This window comes from Oncorhynchus nerka, linkage group LG3, assembly GCF_034236695.1.
Source record: "Oncorhynchus nerka isolate Pitt River linkage group LG3, Oner_Uvic_2.0, whole genome shotgun sequence".
NCBI lineage: Eukaryota > Metazoa > Chordata > Actinopteri > Salmoniformes > Salmonidae > Oncorhynchus > Oncorhynchus nerka.
In genome coordinates, this window is record NC_088398.1 from 85,937,506 (window position 1) to 85,954,833 (window position 17,328).

At 50.5% G+C, this 17,328-nt stretch overlaps 1 protein-coding gene and 1 long non-coding RNA gene across 2 annotated transcripts in view; both read right to left on the minus strand.

The window, feature by feature from the left end:
* Positions 1–17,328, minus strand: part of LOC135570245 (abl interactor 2-like) — a 116,129-nt gene that overhangs the window by 71,035 nt on the left and 27,766 nt on the right. The gene's annotated exons all lie outside the window — the stretch shown is intronic.
* LOC135563584 (uncharacterized) lies at positions 9,714–10,106 on the minus strand. The gene is made up of 3 exons (XR_010460397.1): positions 10,043–10,106; positions 9,835–9,884; positions 9,714–9,759 (listed from the first exon to the last, which is right to left on the minus strand). It is a non-coding gene; the product is annotated as an uncharacterized LOC135563584 (long non-coding RNA).

A 17,328-nucleotide genomic window follows, 5' to 3' on the forward strand; every position in this document is an offset into this window, starting at 1 on the left:
AAGGAAGGAGGGGGAGCAGGAGGGAGCGGGGGAGAGAGAGAAAGAAGGAAGGAGCAGGGGGAGCGAGAGAAAGAAGGAAGGAGCGGGGGCGAAGAAAGAAGGAAGGAGCGGGGGAGCAGGAAAGAAGGAGGAGTGGGGGGGAGCGAGAGAAAGATGGAAGGAACAGGGGGAGCGAAGGAAAAAGGAAGGAGCGGGGGAGCGAGAGAAAGAAGGTAGGAGCGCGGGGAGCGAGAGAGACGGGGGAAAGAAGGAAGGAGCGGGGGGAGAAGAAGAGAAAGAAGGAAGGAGAGAGAGAAAAAGAAGGAAGGAGGGGGGGAGGCGAGAGGAAGAAGGAAGGAGCGGGGGGAGCGAGAAGAAAGAAGGAAGGAGTGGGGGGAGCGAGAAAGAAGGAAGGAGTGGGGGGAGCGAGAGAAAGAAGGAAGAGTGGGGGAGCGAGAGAAAGAAGGAAGCAGCGAGAGAAAGAAGGAAGGAGCGAGAGAGAAAGAAGGAAGGAGTGGGGAGCGAGAGAAAGAAGGAAGGAGTGGGGGAGCGAGAGAAAGAAGGAAGGAGCGGGGGGAGGAGAGAAAGAAGGAAGGAGCGAGAGAAAGAAAGAAGGAGCGCGGGGAGCGAGAGAAAGAAGGAAGGAGAGAGAAAAGAAGGAAGGAGCGGGGGAGAGGAGAGAAAGAAGGAAGAGTGGGGAATGAGAGGAAGAAGGAAGGAGCGGGGGAGCGAGAGAAAGAAGGAAGGAGTGGGGGAGCGAGAGAAAGAAGGAAGGAGTGGGGGGAGCGAGAAAGAAGGAAGGAGTGGGGGGAGCGAGAGAAAGAAGGAAGGAGCTGGGGAGCGAGAGAAAGAAGGAAGGAGCGACGAAAAAAGGAAGGAGCGGGGGGAGCGAGAGAAAGAAAGGAAGGAAGCGGGGGAGCGAGAGAAGAAAAGGAAGGAAGAAGGGGGGGAGCGAGAGAAAGAAGGAAGAGCGAGAGAAAGAAGGAAGGAGCGAGAGAAAAAGGAAGGAGCGGGGAGCGAGAGAGAAAGAAGGAAGGAGTGGGGGGAGCGAGAGAAAGGAAGGAAGGAGAGAGAGAAAGAAGGAAGGAAGGGGGAGCGAGAGAAAGAAGGAAGGAGTGGGGAGAGAGAGAAAGAAGGAAGGAGTGGGGGGAGCGAGAGGAAGAAGGAAGGATGGGGGGCGAGAAAGAAGGAAGGAGTGGGGAGCGAGAGAAAGAAGGAAGGAGTAGGGGGAGTGAGAGAGAAGAAGGGGAAGGAGCGAGAGGAGGAGATCAGGGTTAAAGCCTGTACTGAGATCAGGCTGAGAGGAGGAGATCAGGGTTAAAGCCTGTACTGAGATCAGGCTGAGAGGAGGAGATCAGGGTTAAAGCCTGTACTGAGATCAGGCTGAGAGGAGGAGATCAGGGTTAAAGCCTGTACTGAGATCAGGCTGAGAGGAGGAGATCAGGGTTAAAGCCTGTACTGAGATCAGGCTGAGAGGAGGAGATCAGGGTTAAAGCCTGTACTGAGATGATGTCATTTACAAAATAGCCTCCAACACTCTACTCAACAAACTGGATGTTATTAATAACACAATAGAAAAAAATGTATGTACATTGTGAGAGAGAGAGGCCTATTTAATTACAATTTAGCATTAATACTGGAGTGATAGATGTGCAGATGATGGGGTGCAGAAGAGCAAGAGGGTAAGTAATAATATGGGGATGAGGTAGTTGGGTGTGCTATTTACAGATAGGCTATGTACAGGTACAGTGATCGGTAAGCTGCTTAAAGTTAGTGAGGGAGATATGAGTCTCCAGCTTCAGTGATTTTTGCAGTTCGTTCCAGTCATTGGCAGAAGAGAACTGGAAGGAAAGACGACCAAAGGAGGAATTGGCTTTGGGGGTGACCAGTGAGATATACCTGCTGGAGCGCGTGCTATGGGTGGGTGCTGCTATGGTGACCAGTGAGCTGAGATAAGGTGGGGCTTTACCTAGCAGAGACTTGTAGATGACCTGGAGCCAGTGGGTTTGGCAACGAGTATGAAGCGAGGGCCAGCCAACGAGAGCATACAGGTCGCAATGGTGGGTAGTATATGGGGCTTTGGTGACAAAACGGATGGCACTGTGATAGACTGCATCCAGTTTGTTGAGTAGAGTGTTGGAGGCTATTTTATAGATGACATCACCGAAGTCAATGATCGGTAGGATGGTCAGTTTTACGAGGGTATGTTTGGCAGCATGAGTGAAGGATGCTTTGATGTGAAATAGGAAGCCGATTCTAGATTTAATTCTGGATTGGAGATTATTAATGTGAGTCTGGAAGGAGAGTTTACAGTCTAACCAGACACCTAGGTATTTGTAGTTGTCCACATATTCTAGGTCAGCACCGTCCAGAGTAGTGATGCTAGATGGGTGGGTGGGTGTGGGCAGCGATTGGTTGAATACCATGCATTTCGTTTTACTTGCGTTTAAGAGCAATTGTAGGCCACGGAAGGAGAGTTTTATGGCATTGAAGCTCGTCTGGAGGTTAGTTAAGTGTCCAAAGAAGGGCCAGAAGTATACAGAATGGTGTCGTCTGCGTAGAAGTGGATCAGAGAATCACCAGCAGCAAGAGTGACATCATTGATGTATACAGAGAAGAGAGTCGGCCCATCATTGATGTATACAGAGAAGAGAGTCGGCCCATCATTGATGTATACAGAGAAGAGAGTCGGCCCATCATTGCACAGCATTTCAACACTGTATTATCACACACACACACACACACACACACACACACACACACACACACACACACACACACCATTTAAAATGTCTCTATTCCTTTGGAACTCGTGAGTGTAAACAAACAACAAATGATCTATTTAACTTGTTTTGGATAAAGATGTATGTTTGGCCAATAAAGCCCATTGAATTGAGAGAGAGAGAGAGAGAGAGAGAGAGAGAACAGTGTCAGTCAGTGAAAAGAGGTAAAAGGAGACCGTTTCCTGGTTCTCTTCTCCGTCTCTAACACTCCACAGCTGTGATCTTATCAGTACAAACCTCTCATTAATCAACTCCATATTAGATCCATTGTACCAAGCAGCAAAAGCTTTACAATGAACCCTCCGTTCTTTAAACGTGTGATAATTAAAATCTTTAACTTCCTAGAAACACATTAAGCTTCATTATTTCGGTTATCTTCTCTTTAATAAGGGAAACCCAATTGATGCCATTTCCCAAATGGTGTCCTGAGAACAGCTCAAGCCATGTGAGCAATAATTTCAGTCACAACACTTTAAATAAATGACTTTGGAAACACATCAAAAGGAGTCCACTTTTCATCACATTGTTTATCAGCCCTAACTTCACCTTTTGGGACCAAAGAATCCAGTTTTAGAGTTGACCTGTTGGTCATATCCGTCAGTTACACGGTCATTACCGTCACAGCCCTACGTCAACCCTGATCATCTCCGCCCAGCCTGATCTCAGTACAGGCTTTAACCCTGATCTCCTCCTCTCAGCCTGATCTCAGTACAGGCCTTAACCCTGATCTCAGTACAGGCTTTAACCCTGATCTCCTCCTCTCAGCCTGATCTCAGTACAGGCCTTAACCCTGATCTCCTCCTCTCAGCCTGATCTCAGTACAGGCTTTAACCCTGATCTCCTCCTCTCAGCCTGATCTCAGTACAGGCTTTAACCCTGATCTCCTCCTCTCAGCCTGATCTCAGTACAGGCTTTAACCCTGATCTCCTCCTCCCAGCCTGATCTCAGTACAGGCTTTAACCCTGATCTCCTCCTCCCAACCTGATCTCAGTACAGGCTTTAACCCTGATCTCCTCCTCTCAGCCTGATCTCAGTACAGGCCTTAACCCTGATCTCCTCCTCTCAGCCTGATCTCAGTACAGGCTTTAACCCTGATCTCAGTACAGGCTTTAACCCTGATCTCAGTACAGGCCTTAACCCTGATCTCCTCCTCTCAGCCTGATCTCAGTACAGGCTTTAACCCTGATCTCAGTACAGGCTTTAACCCTGATCTCAGTACAGGCCTTAACCCTGATCTCCTCCTCTCAGCCTGATCTCAGTACAGGCTTTAACCCTGATCTCCTCCTCTCAGGCTGATCTCAGTACAGGCTTTAACCCTGATCTCAGTACAGGCCTTAACCCTGATCTCCTCCTCTCAGCCTGATCTCAGTACAGGCTTTAACCCTGATCTCCTCCTCTCAGCCTGATCTCAGTACAGGCTTTAACCCTGATCTCCTCCTCTCAGGCTGATCTCAGTACAGGCTTTAACCCTGATCTCAGTACAGGCTTTAACCCTGATCTCCTCCTCTCAGCCTGATCTCAGTACAGGCTTTAACCCTGATCTCCTCCTCCCAACCTGATCTCAGTACAGGCTTTAACCCTGATCTCCTCCTCTCAGCCTGATCTCAGTACAGGCTTTAACCCTGATCTCCTCCTCTCAGCCTGATCTCAGTACAGGCTTTAACCCTGAGCGATGTGCTGTCGGAGCACGTCTGTCTGTCTGTCTGTCTGTCTGTCTGTCTGTCTGTCTGTCTGTCTCTGTGTCTCTCTCTCTCTCTCTCTCTCTCTCTCTCTCTCTCTCTCTTTTAGTCAACACACAGACCAATGAATCAGCATGGTTGAGTAATGAGCTGGACAATGTGCTGGGTAAAGTATAACAACCTCAACCCTTTACACCTGATAAGGTATCAACACTGAAGACACCAGGGCAAATGTTATTTACAGTTCAATCAATATACAGTATTATGCTACTCATAAGTATTTGTTTTACCAAGAATACTTGTCTGGAGGGAGAGCAGCACATTCACACCCCAAGTCATACGACTACTAAATAGTGCAATATACATCAACTAATATATTAAAACATGTCAAAAGTGTTGATCCCGTTTTTTCATGAAATAAAATAAGTCCCAGAAATGTTAAATTCCCATAAAAAATATTGTGCTAAAAAATGTGCTTCCTGTTAGTCATTTCTCCTTTGCCAAGATAATCTATCCACCTGACAGGTGTGGCATATCAAAAAGCTGATTAAACAGCATGATCATTACACAGGTGCACCTTGTGCTGGGGACAATAAAATGCCAGTAAAATGTGCAGTTTTGTCACACAACACAATGCCACAGATGTCTCAGGTTTTGAGGGGGAGTATGACTGGAGGAATGTCCACCAGAACTGTTGCCAGATAATTTAATGTTTATTTCTCTACCATAAGCCGCCTCCAACATCATTTTGTAGGGAATAGAACCAGGGTCTTAGACCGCTGAGATACAGCCTGGAGTGGAACCGGGGCCTTAGAACCAGGGCCTTAGACCGCTGGGATACAGCCTGGAGTGGAACCGGGGCCTTAGAACCGGGGCCTTAGAACCGGGGCCTTAGACCGCTGGGCCACTCGGTGTCCCGACAGACAGGCAATCCAGCCCAAAGTTATACATATATAGTTAGGAGCTACCTAATGTCATTTTTGGTGCGTACACATTTACAACAAGAATATAAACAAGAGACATTGTGCAAACAAACAGAGTTGACTCATGCTTGTCTGAAGGAAGAACGGTGTCTGTGTGGAGTCTAGAGTCGCTAGGGCAACGGGCCTTCCTGCTCGGAGAGGAGGGGGGAGGAGCAGACATGCCGAGAACTAACAAAAAGAAAAACAGAAAATCAAGATAGCAGTGGCAGCTGTACAGATAACTCATCCAATGGGCTTTGACTTCTCAAACATGGCAGAAAGCTAACACGACCCCCGTCACCTTCTTCATTCGGCCACTTACTAAGGGAACTAGAAAGTTAACCTTTGGGGTTGCCTAAAATTAAGAATTCTGCGTTTTTCACACGGCAAAAAATAATAATTATGAAACGCATAACAAATATCTTGTGCTCTAAAATGTTTCTTATTGTAATTACTGCTCAGCTTCAGACTAATTTTGTGCTTCAGTTGCACTTCTCCACTGAAATGACAATTCATGAGGAGGTATTCTATCAGCAGACATCGTTCAGAATTATGTGGAGTTACTATTCTCTGATGTAGCCAGCCTACTGTTCTCTGGTGTAGCCAGCCTACTATTATCTGGTGTAGCCAGCCTACTGTTCTCTGGTGTAGCCAGCCTACTGTTCTCTGGTGTAGCCAGCCTACTGTTCTCTGATGTAGCCAGCCTACTGTTCTCTGATGTAGCCAGCCTACTGTTCTCTGGTGTAGCCAGCCTACTGTTCTCTGGTGTAGCCAGCCTACTGTTATCTGGTGTAGCCAGCCTACTGTTATCTGGTGTAGCCAGCCTACTATTATCTGGTGTAGCCAGCCTACTATTATCTGGTGTAGCCAGCCTACTGTTCTCTGGTGTAGCCAGCCTACTATTATCTGGTGTAGCCAGCCTACTATTATCTGGTGTAGCCAGCCTACTATTATCTGGTGTAGCCAGCCTACTGTTCTCTGGTGTAGCCAGCCTACTATTATCTGGTGTAGCCAGCCTACTATTATCTGGTGTAGCCAGCCTACTATTATCTGGTGTAGCCAGCCTACTATTATCTGGTGTAGCCAGCCTACTATTATCTGGTGTAGCCAGCCTACTATTCTCCGTTGTAGCCAGCCTACTATTATCTGGTGTAGCCAGCCTACTGTTGTCTGGTGTAGCCAGCCTACTATTCTCAGTTGTAGCCAGCCTACTATTCTCTGGTGTAGCCAGCCTACTGTTCTCTGGTGTAGCCAGCCTACTATTCTCCTGTAGCCAGCCTACTATTATCTGGTGTAGCCAGCCTACTGTTCTCTGGTGTAGCCAGCCTACTGTTCTCCGTTGTAGCCAGCCTACTGTTCTCTGGTGTAGCCAGCCTACTGTTCTCTGGTGTAGCCAGCCTACTATTCTCTGGTGTAGCCAGCCTACTGTTCTCCGTTGTAGCCAGCCTACTGTTCTCTGATGTAGCCAGCCTACTATTCTCTGGTGTAGCCAGCCTACTATTCTCCGGTGTAGCCAGCCTACTATTCTCTGGTGTAGCCAGCCTACTATTCTCTGGTGTAGCCAGCCTACTATTATCTGGTGTAGCCAGCCTACTATTCTCTGGTGTAGCCAGCCTACTATTCTCCGTTGTAGCCAGCCTACTATTATCTGGTGTAGCCAGCCTACTGTTCTCTGGTGTAGCCAGCCTACTATTCTCCGTTGTAGCCAGCCTACTATTATCTGGTGTAGCCAGCCTACTATTCTCCGTTGTAGCCAGCCTACTATTATCTGGTGTAGCCAGTCTACTGTTCTCTGGTGTAGCCAGCCTACTATTCTCCGTTGTAGCCAGCCTACTATTATCTGGTGTAGCCAGCCTACTGTTCTCTGGTGTAGCCAGCCTACTATTCTCCGTTGTAGCCAGCCTACTGTTCTCTGGTGTAGCCAGCCTACTATTCTCCGTTGTAGCCAGCCTACTATTCTCCGTTGTAGCCAGCCTACTATTATCTGGTGTAGCCAGCCTACTGTTCTCTGGTGTAGCCAGCCTACTATTCTCCGTTGTAGCCAGCCTACTATTATCTGGTGTAGCCAGCCTACTATTCTCCGTTGTAGCCAGCCTACTATTATCTGGTGTAGCCAGTCTACTGTTCTCTGGTGTAGCCAGCCTACTATTCTCCGTTGTAGCCAGCCTACTATTCTCTGGTGTAGCCAGCCTACTATTATCTGGTGTAGCCAGCCTACTATTATCTGGTGTAGCCAGCCTACTGTTCTCTGGTGTAGCCAGCCTACTGTTCTCTGGTGTAGCCAGCCTACTGTTCTCTGGTGTAGCCAGCCTACTATTCTCTGGTGTAGCCAGCCTACTATTCTCTGGTGTAGCCAGCCTACTATTATCTGGTGTAGCCAGCCTACTATTATCTGGTGTAGCCAGCCTACTGTTCTCTGGTGTAGCCAGCCTACTGTTCTCTGGTGTAGCCAGCCTACTGTTCTCTGGTGTAGCCAGCCTACTATTATCTGGTGTAGCCAGCCTACTATTATCTGGTGTAGCCAGCCTACTGTTCTCTGGTGTAGCCAGCCTACTGTTCTCTGGTGTAGCCAGTCTACTGTTCTCTGGTGTAGCCAGCCTACTGTTCTCTGGTGTAGCCAGCCTACTGTTATCTGGTGTAGCCAGCCTACTGTTCTCTGGTGTAGCCAGCCTACTGTTCTCTGGTGTAGCCAGTCTACTGTTCTCTGGTGTAGCCAGCCTACTGTTCTCTGGTGTAGCCAGCCTACTGTTCTCTGGTGTAGCCAGCCTACTGTTATCTGGTGTAGCCAGTCTACTATTCTCTGGTGTAGCCAGCCTACTGTTCTCTGGTGTAGCCAGCCTACTGTTATCTGGTGTAGCCAGTCTACTATTCTCTGGTAAAATGCAAGATTAACTTTAAGCTAAACATTAGGAAATGTAGCTGAATGCTTTTTAATTGTAAGTTTATTTAATTGTGTGGCTGGCAGCCAAGTGACATTTCTGTTGTCGTCTGATGAAAACGTATTTATTTTCTGCCAATGTGCACTGTCGCTCTGGATAAGAGCGTCTGCTAAATGACTTAAATGTAAAATGTAAATGATGTATTTCATGTGACACTGGAATAGGGCTCTGGTCTATAGTAGTACATCTCTGATCCTTGATAAATTGAACGAGACAACGATATCCAATCAATTGAGATCAGATGGAGAAGACGTGTGGTTTCACCTGAAAAAAAAAAAAGTGTAATAAAAATGTACTGGTGATAACGGATGACCTGAAACATTCTGCTTTTACAAAACGTTATGCTGTTTTCAAATGAAACACAAATACTTGCTCTTGTTAAAGCTTTTACAATTGATTGACTACAGTCAGCATATATATCACCTTTTAGGCTCCTACTAGGATTCATCATAAGATGAGGCACTCATATTATTCACCTCTTTCAACACCCACTTATCAAAAGAGGATTCCAGCAACGGCAGCTGTTTTCTCCAGGTGTTTATAAACACGTGACTGGATCAACTGTTCTGGGGAACTACAGACGCTTTATAATGGTTATTTTATCTTTATTAAACATTGACGGCCTACCGGGGCAGAACGACAGATTTTTACCTTGTCAGCTCGGGGATTCGATCCAGCAACCTTTCGGTTACTGGCCCAACGCTCTAACCACTAGGCTACCTGCCTCTAACCACTAGGCTACCTGCCTCTCAAACCACTAGGCTACCTGCCACCTCTAACCACTAGGCTACCTGGCTCCTCTAACCACTAGGTTACCTGCCTCTCTAACCACTAGGCTACCTGCCACCTCTAACCACTAGGCTACCTGGCTCCTCTAACCACTAGGCTACCTGGCTCCTCTAACCACTAGGCTACCTGCCTCTCTAACCACTAGGCTACCCATCCACACTCTAACCACTAGGCTACCTGCCTCTCTAACCACTAGGCTACCCATCCACACTCTAACCACTAGGCTACCTGCCACCTCTAACCACTAGGCTACCTGCCTCTCTAACCACTAGGCTACCCATCCACACTCTAACCACTAGGCTACCTGCCACCTCTAACCACTAGGCTACCCACCCTCTAACCACTAGGCTACCTGCCACCTCTAACCACTAGGCTACCTGCCACCTCTAACCACTAGGCTACCTGCCATCTCTAACCACTAGGCTACCTGCCACCTCTAACCACTAGGCTACCTGCCTCCTCTAACCACTAGGCTACCTGCCACCTCTAACCACTAGGCTACCTGCCACCTCTAACCACTAGGCTACCTGCCACCTCTAACCACTAGGCTACCTGCCACCTCCCAACCACTAGGATACCTGCCACCTCTAACCACTAGGCTACCTGCCACCTCTAACCACTAGGCTACCTGCCACCTCTAACCACTAGGCTACCTGCCTCCTCTAACCACTAGGCTACCTGCCACCTCTAACCACTAGCTAACCTGCCACCTCTAACCACTAGGCTACCTGCCACCTCTAACCACTAGGCTACCTGCCACCTCTAACCACTAGACTACCTGCCACCTCTAACCACTAGACTACCTGCCTCCTCTACACTCTATCCACAAGGCTACCTGCCGCCTCTAACCACTAGGCTACCTGCCACCTCTAACCACTAGACTACCTGCCACCCTCTAACCACTAGGCTACCTGCCACCTCTAACCACTAGGCTACCTGCCACCTCTAACCACTAGGCTACCTGCCACCTCTAACCACTAGGGCTACCTGCCACCTCTAACCACTAGGCTACCTGCCACCTCTAACCACTAGGCTACCTGCCACCTCTAACCACTAGGCTACCTGCCACCTCTAACCACTAGACTACCTGCCACCTCTAACCACTAGGCTACCTGCCACCTCTAACCACTAGGCGACCTGCCACCTCTAACCACTAGACTACCTGCCTCTCTAACCACTAGGCTACCCATCCACACTCTAACCACTAGGCTACCTGCCACCTCTAACCACTAGGCTACCTGCCACCTCTAACCACTAGGCTACCTGCCACCTCTAACCACTAGGCTACCTGCCACCTCTAACCACTAGGCTACCTGCCATCTCTAACCACTAGGCTACCTGCCACCTCTAACCACTAGGCTACCTGCCTCCTCTAACCACTAGGCTACCTGCCACCTCTAACCACTAGGCTACCTGCCACCTCTAACCACTAGGCTACCTGCCACCTCTAACCACTAGGCTACCTGCCACCTCTAACCACTAGGATACCTGCCACCTCTAACCACTAGGCTACCTGCCACCTCTAACCACTAGGCTACCTGCCACCTCTAACCACTAGGCTACCTGCCTCCTCTAACCACTAGGCTACCTGCCACCTCTAACCACTAGCTAACCTGCCACCTCTAACCACTAGGCTACCTGCCACCTCTAACCACTAGGCTACCTGCCACCTCTAACCACTAGACTACCTGCCACACTCTAACCACTAGACTACCTGCCTCCTCTACACTCTATCCACAAGGCTACCTGCCGCCTCTCTAACCACTAGGCTACCTGCCACCTCTAACCACTAGACTACCTGCCACCTCTAACCACTAGGCTACCTGCAACCTCTAACCACTAGGCTACCTGCCACCTCTAACCACTAGGCTACCTGCCACCTCTAACCACTAGGCTACCTGCCACCTCTAACCACTAGGCTACCTGCCACCTCTAACCACTAGGCTACCTGCCACCTCTAACCACTAGGCTACCTGCCACCTCTAACCACTAGACTACCTGCCACCTCTAACCACTAGGCTACCTGCCACCTCTAACCACTAGGCGACCTGCCACCTCTAACCACTAGACTACCTGCCACCTCTAACCACTAGGCTACCTGCCACCTCTACACTCTAACCACTAGTCTACCTGCCACCTCTACACTCTAACCACTAGTCTACCTGCCACCTCTACACTCTAACCACAAGGCTACCTGCCACCTCTACACTCTAACCACAAGGCTACCTGCCACCTCTACACTCTAACTACTAGGCTACCTGCCACCTCTACACTCTAACCACTAGGCTACCTGCCTCCTCTACACTCTAACCACAAGGCTACCTGCCTCCTCTACACTCTAACCACTAGGCTACCTGCCACCTCTACACTCTAACCACTAGGCTACCTGCCTCCTCTACACTCTAACCACAAGGCTACCTGCCACCTCTACACTCTAACCACTAGGCTACCTGCCACCTCCACACTCTAACCACTAGGCTACCTGCCACCTCCACACTCTATCCACAAGGCTACCTGCCGCCTCTAACCACTAGGCGACCTGCCACCTCTAACCACTAGACTACCTGCCACCTCTAACCACTAGGCTACCTGCCACCTCTACACTCTAACCACTAGTCTACCTGCCACCTCTACACTCTAACCACTAGTCTACCTGCCACCTCTACACTCTAACCACAAGGCTACCTGCCACCTCTACACTCTAACCACAAGGCTACCTGCCACCTCTACACTCTAACTACTAGGCTACCTGCCACCTCTACACTCTAACCACTAGGCTACTTGCCTCCTCTACACTCTAACCACAAGGCTACCTACCGCCCCTACACTCTAACCGCTAGGCTACCTGCCACCTCCACACTCTAACCACTAGGCTACCTGCCTCCTCTACACTCTAACCACAAGGCTACCTGCCTCCTCTACACTCTAACCACTAGGCTACCTGCCACCTCTACACTCTAACCACTAGGCTACCTGCCTCCTCTACACTCTAACCACAAGGCTACCTGCCACCTCTACACTCTAACCACTAGGCTACCTGCCACCTCTACACTCTAACCACTAGGCTACCTGCCACCTCTACACTCTAACCACAAGGCTACCTGCCACCTCTACACTCTAACCACTAGGCTACCTGCCTCTCTCACTCTAACCACAAGGCTACCTGCCACCTCTACACTCTAACCACTAGGCTACCTGCCACCTCTACACTCTAACCACTAGGCTACCTGCCACCTCTACACTCTAACCACTAGACTACCCTGCCTCCTCTACACTCTAACCACTAGGCTACCCTGCCACCTCTACACTCTAACCACTAGGGTACCTGCCACCTCTACACTCTAACCACTAGGCTACCTGCCACCTCCACACTCTAACCACTAGGCTACCTGCCACCTCCACACTCTAACCACTAGGCTACCTGCCACCTCCACACTCTATCCACAAGGCTACCTGCCGCCTCTAACCACTAGGCGACCTGCCACCTCTAACCACTAGACTACCTGCCACCTCTAACCACTAGGCTACCTGCCACCTCTACACTCTAACCACTAGTCTACCTGCCACCTCTACACTCTAACCACTAGTCTACCTGCCACCTCTACACTCTAACCACAAGGCTACCTGCCACCTCTACACTCTAACCACAAGGCTACCTGCCACCTCTACACTCTAACTACTAGGCTACCTGCCACCTCTACACTCTAACCACTAGGCTACTTGCCTCCTCTACACTCTAACCACAAGGCTACCTACCGCCCCTACACTCTAACCGCAGGCTACCTGCAGCCCTCCACACTCTAACCACTAGGCTACCTGCCTCCTCTACACTCTAACCACAAGGCTACCTGCCTCCTCTACACTCTAACCACTAGGCTACCTGCCACCTCTACACTCTAACCACTAGGCTACCTGCCTCCTCTACACTCTAACCACAAGGCTACCTGCCACCTCTACACTCTAACCACTAGGCTACCTGCCACCTCTACACTCTAACCACTAGGCTACCTGCCACCTCTACACTCTAACCACAAGGCTACCTGCCACCTCTACACTCTAACCACTAGGCTACCTGCCTCCTCTACACTCTAACCACAAGGCTACCTGCCACCTCTACACTCTAACCACTAGGCTACCTGCCACCTCTACACTCTAACCACTAGGCTACCTGCCACCTCTACACTCTAACCACTAGACTACCCTGCCTCCTCTACACTCTAACCACTAGGCTACCCTGCCACCTCTACACTCTAACCACTAGGGTACCTGCCACCTCTACACTCTAACCACTAGGCTACCTGCCACCTCCACACTCTAACCACTAGGCTACCTGCCACCTCTACACTCTAACCACTAGGCTACCTGCCACCTCTACACTCTAACCACAAGGCTACCTGCCGCCTCTACACTCTAACCACAAGGCTACCTGCCTCCTCTACACTCTAACCACTAGGCTACCTGCCACCTCTACACTCTAACCACAAGGCTACCTGCCACCTCTACACTCTAACCACAAGGCTACCTGCCACCTCTACACTCTAACCACTAGGCTACCTGCCACCTCCACACTCTAACCACTAGGCTACCTGCCTCCTCTACACTCTAACCACAAGGCTACCTGCCACCTCTACACTCTAACCACAAGGCTACCTGCCACCTCTACACTCTAACCACTAGGCTACCTGCCACCTCTACACTCTAACCACTAGGCTACCTGCCACCTCTACGCTCTAACCACTAGGCTACCCTACCACCTCTACACTCTAACCACTAGGCTACCTGCCACCTCTACACTCTAACCACTAGGCTACCTGCCTCCTCTACACTCTAACCACTAGGCTACCTGCCTCCTCTACACTCTAACCACAAGGCTACCTGCCACCTCTACACTCTAACCACAAGGCTACCTACCTCCTCTACACTCTAACCACTAGGCTACCTGCCACCTCTACACTCTAACCACTAGGCTACCTGCCTCCTCTACACTCTAACCACTAGGCTACCTGCCGCCTCTACACTCTAACCACTAGGCTACCTGCCACCTCTACACTCTAACCACTAGGCTACCTGCCTCCTCTACACTCTAACCACTAGGCTACCTGCCACCTCTACACTCTAACCACTAGGCTACCTGCCACCTCTACACTCTAACCACTAGGCTACCTGCCACCTCTACACTCTAACCACAAGGCTACCTGCCACCTCTACACTCTAACCACTAGGCTACCCTGCCGCCTCTACACTCTAACCACTAGGCTACCCTACCTCCTCTACACTCTAACCACAAGGCTACCCTGCCGCCTCTACACTCTAACCACAAGGCTACCTGCCACCTCTACACTCTAACCACAAGGCTACCTGCCACCTCTACACTCTAACCACAAGGCTACCTACCTCCTCTACACTCTAACCACTAGGCTACCCTGCCACCTCTACACTCTAACCACTAGACTACCTACCTCCTCTACACTCTAACCACTAGGCTACCTGCCACCTCTACACTCTAACCACTAGGCTACCTGCCTCCTCTACACTCTAACCACAAGGCTACCTGCCACCTCTACACTCTAACCACTAGGCTACCTGCCACCTCCACACTCTAACCACTAGGCTACCTGCCACCTCCACACTCTAACCACTAGGCTACCTACCACCTCTACACTCTAACCACTAGGCTACCTGCCACCTCTACACTCTAACCACTAGGCTACCTGCCACCTCTACACTCTAACCACAAGGCTACCTGCCACCTCTACACTCTAACCACAAGGCTACCTGCCACCTCTACACTCTAACCACAAGGCTACCTGCCACCTCTACACTCTAACCACAAGGCTACCTGCCACCTCTACACTCTAACTAACCACTAGGCTACCTCTAACCACCACCTGCCCTCTACACTCTAACCACTAGACTACCTACCTCCTCTACACTCTAACCACTAGGCTACCTGCCTCCTCTACACTCTAACCACAAGGCTACCTGCCACCTCTACACTCTAACCACTAGGCTACCTGCCACCTCCACACTCTAACCACTAGGCTACCTGCCACCTCTACACTCTAACCACAAGGCTACCTGCCGCCTCTACACTCTAACCACAAGGCTACCTGCCTCCTCTACACTCTAACCGCTAGGCTACCTGCCACCTCTACACTCTAACCACTAGGCTACCTGCCACCTCTACACTCTAACCACAAGGCTACCTGCCACCTCTACACTCTAACCACTAGACTACCTACCTCCTCTACACTCTAACCACTAGGCTACCTGCCACCTCTACACTCTAACCACAAGGCTACCTGCCACCTCTACACTCTAACCACTAGGCTACCTGCCACCTCCACACTCTAACCACTAGGCTACCCTGCCGCCTCTACACTCTAACCACTAGGCTACCTGCCACCTCTACACTCTAACCACTAGGCTACCTGCCTCCTCTACACTCTAACCACTAGGCTACCTACCACCTCTACACTCTAACCACTAGGCTACCTGCCACCTCTACACTCTAACCACTAGGCTACCTGCCGCCTCTACACTCTAACCACTAGGCTACCTGCCACCTCTACACTCTAACCACAAGGCTACCTGCCACCTCTACACTCTAACCACTAGGCTACCTGCCGCCTCTACACTCTAACCACTAGGCTACCTGCCACCTCTACACTCTAACCACTAGGCTACCTGCCACCTCTACACTCTAACCACTAGGTTACCTGCCACCTCTACACTCTAACCACAAGGCTACCTGCCACCTCCACACTCTATCCACAAGGCTACCTGCCGCCTCTACACTCTAACCACTAGGCTACCTGCCACCTCTACACTCTAACCACTAGGCTACCCTGCCACCTCTACACTCTAACCACTAGGCTACCCTGCCACCTCTACACTCTAACCACTAGACTACCTGCCACCTCTACACTCTAACCACTAGTCTACCTACCTCCTCTACACTCTAACCACTAGGCTACCCTGCCACCTCTACACTCTAACCGCTAGGCTACCCTGCCACCTCTACACTCTAACCACTAGGCTACCCTGCCACCTCTACACTCTAACCACTAGGCTACCCTGCCTCCTCTACACTCTAACCACAAGGCTACCTGCCTCCTCTACACTCTAACCACTAGGCTACCTGCCTCCCCTACACTCTAACCACTAGGCTACCCTGCCACCTCTACACTCTAACCACTAGGCTACCCTGCCTCCTCTACACTCTAACCACTAGGCTACCTGCCACCTCTACACTCTAACCACTAGGCTACCTGCCTCCTCTACACTCTAACCACTAGGCTACCTGCCACCTCTACACTCTAACCACTAGGCTACCTGCCTCTACACTCTAACCACTAGGCTACCTGCCACCTCCACACTCTAACCACTAGGCTACCTGCCACCTCTACACTCTAACCACTAGGCTACCTGCCTCCTCTACACTCTAACCACTAGGCTACCTGCCACCTCTACACTCTAACCACTAGGCTACCTGCCTCTACACTCTAACCACTAGGCTACCTGCCACCTCTACACTCTAACCACAAGGCTACCTGCCTCCTCTACACTCTAACCGCTAGGCTACCTGCCACCTCTACACTCTAACCACTAGGCTACCTGCCACCTCTACACTCTAACCACAAGGCTACCTGCCACCTCTACACTCTAACCACAAGGCTACCTGCCACCTCTACACTCTAACCACTAGGCTACCTGCCACCTCCACACTCTAACCACTAGGCTACCCTGCCGCCTCTACACTCTAACCACTAGGCTACCTGCCACCTCTACACTCTAACCACTAGGCTACCTGCCTCCTCTACACTCTAACCACTAGGCTACCTACCACCTCTACACTCTAACCACTAGGCTACCTGCCACCTCTACACTCTAACCACTAGGCTACCTGCCACCTCTACACTCTAACCACTAGGCTACCCTGCCGCCTCTACACTCTAACCACTAGGCTACCTGCCACCTCTAGGCTACCTGCCACACTCTAACCACTAGGCTACCTGCCTCCTACACTCTAACCACTAGGCTACCTGCCGCCTCTACACTCTAACCACTAGGCTACCTGCCACCTCTACACTCTAACCACTAGGCTACCTGCCACCTCTACACTCTAACCACTAGGCTACCTGCCACCTCTACACTCTAACCACTAGGCTACCTGCCACCTCTACACTCTAACCAC